The sequence below is a fragment of the Octopus sinensis genome, linkage group LG3, assembly GCF_006345805.1.
Source record: "Octopus sinensis linkage group LG3, ASM634580v1, whole genome shotgun sequence".
In the NCBI taxonomy this organism is placed as follows: domain Eukaryota; kingdom Metazoa; phylum Mollusca; class Cephalopoda; order Octopoda; family Octopodidae; genus Octopus; species Octopus sinensis.
This window is the reverse complement of record NC_042999.1, coordinates 165,100,988-165,110,987: the sequence shown is the minus strand read 5'-3', so window position 1 is coordinate 165,110,987 and position 10,000 is coordinate 165,100,988. Positions and strand designations below refer to the sequence as shown.

The 10,000-nt window shown below is 38.4% G+C and overlaps 1 long non-coding RNA gene across 1 annotated transcript in view; it reads left to right on the top strand.

The window, feature by feature from the left end:
• The window catches only part of LOC118762828, a 16,070-nt gene extending 8,015 nt beyond the window's left edge, over positions 1 to 8,055 (top strand). The window contains exon 2 of the long non-coding RNA XR_004998577.1: positions 7,866 to 8,055. This is a non-coding gene — a long non-coding RNA (uncharacterized LOC118762828). The remainder of the gene's footprint in view (positions 1 to 7,865) is intronic.
• Positions 8,056 to 10,000: the final 1,945 nt, after the last annotated feature.

Here is a 10,000-nt window from a genome sequence, read left to right as displayed (position 1 = left end):
CCTGTCAGTGAAGGTATTATGGGGAAAAATACTGGTGCTTGTGCAACCTAAAATTCACTAACCCTCATCTTGAGTGCCGAAATGTGAAATAAGAATAGAAATGAGAACGGCGTGAATATGGCTGGAACAACTTTTGGAGGTCTCTCGCCCGGCGGGTTCCCCATGGGTGACCAGTCGTCATCAAGCAACTGTCAAAAGAAGGTGAACGAAAGAAATGAATGTGGCTGGAATTGAGTGCTTCTCTCTGGGTAATCCGAGAAATGATATTGAAGTACCCGCTAGGAGATATAGGAAAAGAAGGACTAACAGAGGACTAACTGAATTAAGTGAACAAAATCTGTGTGACCAAGCTAGAGCCACCAGAAAGAATGAATGGTTATCTCCAGTTGAACTAGAATGCATTAAGAGATGGGTGCTTAGGGATAGTAAAACCAGTGGTGAACGGGAGGACGGGGAAGAGAATGCAGATGGTGAAAGTATGGCAGTAGAGTTGAAGGAAGAAAACAAGCGTGAGGCTGAGATTATTGATCAGGAAAGCGATGAGAGAACCGAGGAACAAATATCCATTTTAAATGAAATCATTGATATTTGGACGTCTGGTGAACAGACAGAAGGAAACTCAATGAAAGGGTCCAGAAAATAAATGATATCACTGGTGATATCATGACTGACAACATTACAGACACCAACAATTTCATAAATGCAATCTCAATCTTTATAGCCCGGAAGTTAGGTTTGAAAGCCAAAGGTAGATGTCAACATAACCAGAAGGAACGATGGTGCAAAAGGAGAATAACGGATTCTCTCAACGAGACCAGAAAGCATATTAATATTCTGGAACGGAAAAAGAGAAATGAAGTTCAGCGAGAGAAATATGTTGAGCTAGAGAAGAAGTATAGGGTGAAGAGAAAGGGAATAAATGTGGTGATTGAAGAATTAAAGGAATTAAAACAGAGGTTGAAAGCTAAAGCACATAAACTGAAGAGATATGAGCAGAGGATTGAGCAATACAGATTAAACAGACTTTTCGAACGAAATCAGAAACGAATCTATCAGGAAGTGGATGGGAAAGAAAAAGTTTGAAAAGCCGTGCCGGATGCTGAAGAAAGCAAGAGATTCTGGGCAAACATATAATCTTAGGAGAAACAACACAAAACTAAAATAGAGTGGAGAGTATCAACAGGAGGAATTGAAAATAACTGAGGGGAGGATTAGAGATCAGTGCAGGAAAATTCCTAACTGAAAAGCGTCTGGCCCAGATGGGGTTCAGGGCTTTTAGCTTAAGAAACTTGATAGCGCTGCAGAGGAGAATTGCGAGACAGGTGGACGAAATACTGAACAGTGACATTCAAGTACTGGTCTGGATGCCAAAAGGAAGAACGGTACTATTCTATAAGGACCCAAGTAAAAGGAATGCGGTTGGAAATTTCCGACCAATAACTTGTTTGTCACTGATGTGGAATCTGATGACGGCCATCATATCGAACAGCATCTATAAATACCTAGATGAGAACGATCTGCTACCAGTGGAGCAAAAAGGGTGTAGACGTAAGAGCAGAGGAAAGGAGAATCAATTACTAATCGATAAGACTATCCTGGCTGATTGCAAGCAGAGACAAAAATTTGGCGATGGCATGGGTGGACTACAGGAAAGTATATGACATGGTCCCACACTCGTGGATTAGTGAATGCCTTAAATTACTTAAGGTCATACATAATATCCTGAAGCTAATACAAAACTCAATGACAACGTGGCGAACTGAACTCACAGTAGGAGGAGATAAGCTGGGAGAGATAAATATCAAAAGAGGAATCTTTTAAGGGGACATTCTGTCGCCACTATTATTTGAGGTCTGCATCTGCCACTAGTCAGCGTTTTAAGAAAGATGCATGTGGGGTACATGCTAGGCAGGGTGAAAGTAAACAACCTGTGCTTTATGGATGACCTAAAGCTATTTGCTAAGCCTGAGACAGAAATTGAGAGTTTGACGGCAACTGTGCAGATGATTAGCAAAGATATTGGTATGGAATTTGGGATCGAGAAATGAGGCGTAATGATTCTCAAAAGGAGAAAATCAATAAAAGCCATGGGATCAAGCTGGAAAATAGTGAAACTGTAAAGGAAGTCGGAGAAGAAGGATTTAAGTACCTGGGTATCATTGAAAGAAATAAGATGAATGAACACAAGATGAAAGAGTATTTGAGAACTCGGCTTGTGCTCCAATCGAATCTAAATGTCTGCTGCTTTGATAGGGCAGGAATAGTATCTTGGAAGAAGAATGAATTACAAGAGAATGACCGGAGAACACGTCAATTAATGACAATGAACAAGGAACAACACCCCAAGAATGATGTGTGAAGATTGTATGTAAAAAAGAAAGGAGGACGGGGATTTGGTGTGTTGTGAAGGTTGTGTAAGAGAAAAGGAGAATAGCTTGGCTTGGTATGTCAAGGGGAGTAAAGAAGAAATGATTGAAGCAGTGAAAATGCAGGGAACCTTAAAAGTGAACGAAGCCGTAGATCCAACACGATTTAAGAAAGACCAGAGAGAGAGAGAGAGAGAGAGAGAGAGAGAGAGAGAGAGAGAGAGAGAGAGAGAGAGAGAGAGAGAGAGAGAGAGAGAGAGAGAGCAGATGAAGAAAATTTGGCAGGACAAGAAAATGCACAGTCAGTTCTTGAAGAATAAAGATGAGATTGATTGGAATAGAACCTGGCAATGGTTGCAGAAAGGAGACTTAAAAGGGCCCACTGAGGCATTAGTGTGCAGCGCTGAAGAACAAGCTCTCAGAACAAACTACTCCAAATATGACATTGATAAAAGTACTGACTCACCACAGTGAAGGCTGTGCTCTGACAGAGGAGAAAGTATAAGCCATATTGTTAGTGAGTGCTGTAAGCACGCACAACGCGAATACAAAAGGAGACACGACTATGTGGCCAGATGTGTCTACTGGCTGTTGTGCGGTAAAGCAAAACTTGAGAGAACCGAACAATGGTATGAACACAAGCCAGAGGGAGTAATGGAAAACGACCATTACTAAATACTCTGAGATTTTAACATTCAGAGGCGAGACAGCCAGATATCGTGATCATTCAATAAAGATGAAGAAGAAGCAAAGATAAAAGAGGTTGTAATACCAGGCGATTCGAGGGTGAAACGTAAGGAAACAAAAAAAAGAGTGAAAAATACCAGCCACTGCGGGACGAGATAGGAAAGTAATGGCGATACCGGTGGTAATTGGACCATTAGGAGCAGTTTCTAAGGGCTTGGAAAAACATATTAAGAAGATTGGAGATGCTGTCAGGCTCGAGGTGATCCAGAAGACAGCATTGTTGGGTACAGCTCGCATTCTTAGGAGAGTATTATCTCTTAGAGTCAAAGGAGAAGGCACTACTTGAAACCTTTGGTGATTTGTTGTTGCCTGCTTCCAAGTAAAGAATAACCGGTAATTAAGAACTATCCGAAATGCTTTCGTAATAATAATCAAATAATAATAATAATAATAATAATAATGATAATAATAATAATAATAATAATAATAATAATAATAATAATAATAATATAATAATAATTATTATTATTATTATAGTTATGATAATCCTTTCTAATATAGGCACAAGGCCTGAAATTTGGGGGAGGGGAATAGTCGATTACATCGACCTCAATACTCAACTGGTACTTAATTTATCGACCCCGAAAAATGAAAGGTGAAAGTCGATCTCGGCGGAATTTGAACTCAGAACGTAAAGACGGACAAGATGCGGCTTGGCATTTTCTCCGGCAGTGTAACGGTTCTGCCAGCTTGCTGTATTATTATAATAACGATTTCAAATTTTGGCACAAAGTCAGCAAGTTAGGGCGAGGGATTAGTCGATTACATCGACCCCACTGTTCTGCTGGTAATTATTTTATCGACCCCAAAAGGATTAAAGGCAAACCCGACGTTGGCAGAATTTGAACTCAGAACGCAAAGACCAACGAAATGCCTATTTCTTTACTACCCACAAGGGGCTAAACACAGAAGGGACAAACAAGGACAGACAAACCTATTAAGTCGATTACATTGACCCCAGTGCGTAACTGGTACTTAATTTATCGACCCCTAAAGGATGAAAGGCAAAATCGACCTCGGCGGAATTTGAACTCAGCACGTAACGGCAGACGAAATACGGCTACGCATTTCGCCCGGCGTGCTAACGTTTCTGCCAGCTCGCTGCATTTAACAATAACAACAGTAACAACAACAACAACAAATGCCACTAAGCATTTTGCCGGGTACGCTAATCTAAGGCTGTAACGACACAAACATCACACTGATAATAAGAATTACATGAAACAAAAACAATAACGACGACAACTATGACAGCAACGTCTCTCTATATAAACGGCAGTTTGTCTGTCTGTGTGTCTGTCAGGTTGTACCCTCACCCTGACCACGGCTTTCAACCGATTCTGACGAAACTTGACACACACATAGCCCAATGTCATAATTCAAAACTAACGCAGCGAAAATTTTGAAAAGTTTCCCCCAGTTCTGAGAAAAATCGATAAATTCGACATGGGGTCGAGAATCAGAAACACAAACCACAGACTGTCTAGGGGACGCAACTCGACCTTTTTAACTCTCAAAAAAATTTACCATCATTGTTTTTCCATTTTTTTGCTATTTTTTGGCTATAACTCTCTAAAAAAATGCTTTATAGTTATTTCCCTTACAAACCCGAGCAAGGCCGGGCGATACTGCTAGTAATAACTAAAACAAGATCAATAACAAGTACAGCACACTAGCAGTGTAACGTGAGTTTGATAATGGTTGTAGTAAGAAAATGGGCAGTGGAAAGAGCAGAGCAGATTAAAAGAAGGGTATTCAAATGGGATTTTACGTAAAGTGTGCATGTGCGTGTGTGACTAGTACAAGAAGATTGAAAGTAAACAGCTAAATCTCACGAGTGCTAGCCATGGGGCATGTATGTAGTATCTGACATAATCTCACTCACTTTAATTGATCCTGCTAAGGAGATCTTTAGTAAACACAAACTAATTAGGGAGTCTCAATTTTGGCCGCTTCATCTGCTAGAAATAACAATCAAATCTCTCTCAAATCATACTCTACTGCATTAATAAATACACATTAGATCAGTGAGTTACAGCTTCGGCAGCTCGGCGTCACCTGTCAAGGAATCCGATTTCACAAATGTCTCCTTCCTATGTTTTACCAAATAAATAAATAAATAGATAAATAAACAGCAGATTATGTAATCAAAGAGCAACTATTTTGCGCATTGGCTTATCCTCCATATTATATTATCTTAGCCAACATTGGTATGATCCGGTATCTACAAAGTTAAGTTTATATACAAACTGCTCAAAAGGTAAAGATTTCTATAAAGAAATTATACTGGACCTTGGTGCATCAACAGTCAGTTTAGCTCAATGAAGTAATTACAAGAGACAAATCCAGGAAATCTCTCGATCTAATTGGAGTTCTTCATAGGATGACGTCTCTAAGTAATTATTTGTAATGGATAGGTTTTTAAAAAAATATGCTCATTGTTTATGCCCTTTCATACACAATATTACATAGAAAATGCGTCAGCTACTTCCGGACAACATTTTAATTTAAGGAAAACAAAAATATTTATTAGGAAAACCATTAAATTTATATTTATAGGATTTGGTACACATGTTCTTACATAGACTATGCAATAAAACTGCTATTAGCCTCCACCACTTCCTCGAAACGACTAAATGCATTGGTCAGGTGATCCTTATTCATGTTAGACATAACGTTCTCAATCACAGACATCAACGAGTCCTTGGTATAGTGGGTATGTTGTTATCTCAGCCTAGCTCCAGGTGGTTTCAATCAGGAGAGTTTGGAGGCCAAACGCTACTAAGATTCTGCTTCCCTGAGCAATTTTCTCGATCCCGGGTTTTTAGAACCGCCTCTATTGTCTCGATGTAGAATGCTACGTTGACACTAAGACCTTGCCGGAAAAAGTGAGGATGTATGACATGGCCCTCTTTGTCCATGATCCCCAGTGCTTCACAGATGATGAGAGCTTGGTGTGCATAACACCAAATAGGGCTTCAGTGAGGTTGGTTCACTTTTTGATCTTGGATAAAATTCTTCTTATCTCAGAAGAGCCGGAGCAAGTTAGACTCGTCGGGGTGTTTGAATTTGTTCAATAAGGACTTCGACCTGATGCACGGTTCTCTCGGGTCTTATTGGGCATCAACTGTCCCTTTCTTATTATATAGGATTCGTACTGATGTCTTCATGCACCACTAGTCCAATCGCTGAGTTCGACGCATGGAGAATTTTGACTATGACTTGCCAAAATGCTCATTGATAATGATTTGGATTTGCTAGACTTACTCGACATTTCTGACAATGTCGGACCGTAGAAAATGTTTTTCTTTTTATCTTTTGGCAACAGAAGACACATTCCAACCAGGCCAGGAGCTATTTTTTGATCTTAAACACAGAGGACCTAGCAATGTTTAAGGAGGCTGCAATTTCATAAACACTGTGGTTAGCGACAAAGGTGGCGAGAAAAGTATGCCTTTTCAGCGTCTGCTTTAGATTCGAAACATCTAATTTGGGGCTGAAAAAAGATAAGCTTGGGGCACTTATGGTTCTTAAAGTTTCGTTCTCAAATAGCTGACGTCCCTTTATCTATTTAGAGATTCTCTCATTCCAAATTTCATAAAGGAGATAAACTTTATGCTTCTCTGAAGAAGTTTAATAATATCGAAACATATCAAAATTATCTTCCTTACTAAACGACATTATTAAAATAATATTATACATTGAACTAATTTCCTTTTCTCACCATATACTTAGTGGATATTTACATGTCCACTACATTAAATATATTAACTTGGCTATTATATTTTTCATATGGTTACAATGCTACAAATTTGTAGTTGTTGGACATCAGCATTTAAACCAACTTCAGAATATTTCTAGTACTTATTGAAGCCAACAAGAAAGTCTCCACGTGGTCACTTGGTCTATTTGAAACAGCAACCAAATCTGCTTCAAATCAATTTAAATGTCCTTAAAAAGGTAACTCCACACAGGATAAACTTGTCCAACATATGCACTACTTCAAAGAAATACTGCGTGACCATGTACATAGTTCTTTTGATAATTTCTCCGCCTAGTTAGAGCTGCGGTGTGTCTAAAATACAACAATGAAAAAAACAAACAATATATTTGACAGAAAGTAGAATATTGAAATGATAGGTAGATATCGTAATGATTTGAACTTGGAACGTTAGTGGTCGGTGTTGTATCATTTCTTTCGTTCTACTGTATTAAAAAGTAACACAGAATCTATCGAGTTTTAAGTTGTCAATAAAGGACAAGAATTGTAAGGTGGGGTATAGTTTGCTCGAGCAATCTAGTTGTACTTATTTTATCAGCACCTGATGGATAGTAATGAATTTAGAAGCCCACCAGGTGTTGATTCCGTTCGGTGCTCAGACGTTTCAACTACTCTTTTCATCAACCTTATTCATTGTACAACTGTTTTCATGAAAAGTATGTTTTAGAGAGATCGGAAAATAGCTTCTACTCATTGCTAGCAATAAGGTTGGTAGGTTCTTCACTTCCAAGTTCTCCTTCAAGTGCAGTTAGTAAACTTCATTGTGTAAAAAAACAAAAACAAGACATCTCTCTCTTTAATGATAAACTAGGCAGAAGACACAACACGTGAGATGTATCAACTGTGTCGGCCAAGCAACAATTCAATCGTATTAGTCACAGACTATTGAAATACAACATAAACATATGTTACACATTTATATTTGTGTAACCATCCAGCTATTTTCTTTTCTTCTTTTTTTTTCTGTATAGTTCCGATCAAGGCTATAAAATATCGTTTCAGCTATAGAAGGACAACAACATGCTGGTGGTACATTGAATGTTCGTCTGTGTACATTGAATGTTCGGTCATATTTATAAAAATCTCCATGCCACATAAATTCAATAAAATCATTAAACACAAAGCATAATGGGCAATATTCACCGAGACAGATCTACAGCAGTAAGTAGTTGTTTTCTTGTTCACACTCACATCTTGATAGATATTAATGTTAATAGAAATCGAAGTGTAGCGGCCAGAGGTTGGCAGATTATTTACACACATATACGCGCGCACGTACACACACACACACATGTTCACTTATACGCGCGCTTGCACAAACATTGAATGTGCAAGCATACACATCGTGTATGTATAAGTGTGCATTTGGTGTGTGTGTGTATATATATATATATATATATATATATATATATATATATATATATATATATATCCCTTTACTCTTTTACTTGTTTCAGTCAGTTGACTGTGGCCATACTGGGGCACCAATTTGAATGGTTTTAGTCGAACAAATCGATCTCAGAACATATTTATTAAAGTCTAGTACTTATTCTGCCGTTCTTGTTTGCTGAACTATTAAGTTATGCGGACGTAAACACACCACCACCGGATGTCAAGCGGTAGTGGGGGACAAATACAAACACAAAGACACACACATAGATATGTTTTATATGTATATATATATATATATGTGTGTGTGTGTGTGTGTGTGTACATACGACTGGATTCTTTCAGTTTCCGTCGACCAAACCTATTTACAAGGTTTTGGTCGGCTCGAGACTATAGTAGAAGACACTTGCCGAAAGTGCCTCGCATTGGGACTGAAGCCGGAACCATGTGGTTGGCAGCAAGCTTCTTGCCGCATTGCCAAGCCTGCGCCTATATGTGTGTGTGTGTGTGTGTGTGTGTGTGCGTACATGTCATCATCGTGGGGTTTCTCGATCTGAGAAGTTACCCCCACCTCCATCACCAAATTCAATTTTATTTCGACTTCTTCTAACGAGGGGCATCGGGTAAATTGTTTGAAATATTTACTGACATTATACGGGATTGTTGTGGGATTTTTAGCTCATCCTGGCCAATCTTCTCTTTGTCATTTGGCATTTTGGGGGCTCCTTGTCTTCAAAGAACCTGTGGCCAAGACGACAAAGATTCCTCCGTTGCTCTCTATCCATTATACCAATCTCGAAATCCTTTGGCTGGCTGTTTCAGAATGTGAAGTTTGCTTTCCATACCTCGCTCAACCTCAATTGTGTTATAAGATAATCCGCTTAGCGATAGTTGTTTTAGTAGCTGTGTTGACTATTTCCGTTTTAGTTTCAGATTTTCAATTATTATAAAGTATTCTTTTTGTGCCTTTGTCACTTGATCATTTTCTTGCTTTATTGTGAAAAACCAAAAGCGGAATATTTTGCATTTTCCATTTGCACTAATCCACCAAACAAAATCGAAAAATCAATAGAGCGGTTTTGAAGTACATAAGTAAAAAATCAAAGTTTCATCTCTTAAAAAAAGTTTCATGTAGTGAACATAGTTCAATATATTCCTTTTTTTTTCAAAATAAAAGAAAAGAAGGACCAACTACGAAAGGCAAAAGAAGAGTCCGAAACTAAACCTCAAAGAATGAACAGTACCACTGAAAAGTCACTGATTACGGATTACCTTGTAATGTGTGTGTTTAAAAAGCTGAAAACGGCGGAAAGCCCTAAATACAACTCGGCTACTTCCTTCCATAAGATCATTCTGTTATTTTTATGAAGTTTGCATATCTATATATATAAAATTGAGGTTGTGTGGTGTCTGTCTCCTACGATTTAGATTCCTAACTACTCCCACATTTTGCGGTGCAGTGTAACCAAAAGCGGGTATCTTATAGTCGTGATTCATATCGAGCCATTCTGGGTATTAGTGCGCGTCTACGATAAGTCTACGATAAAAAAAATTTACCATCATTTTTTCCCATTTTTAATGCTTTTTTTTGCTATTATATAAGGGAAGTAACTCTCTAAAAATGTACTATTAAATCTCAGAACGTAAAAAGCTACAGTAACACCCCCTTTGTGGTTGGCCATATTGAGATGGCTATTATACTTTACATCTCTAAAAA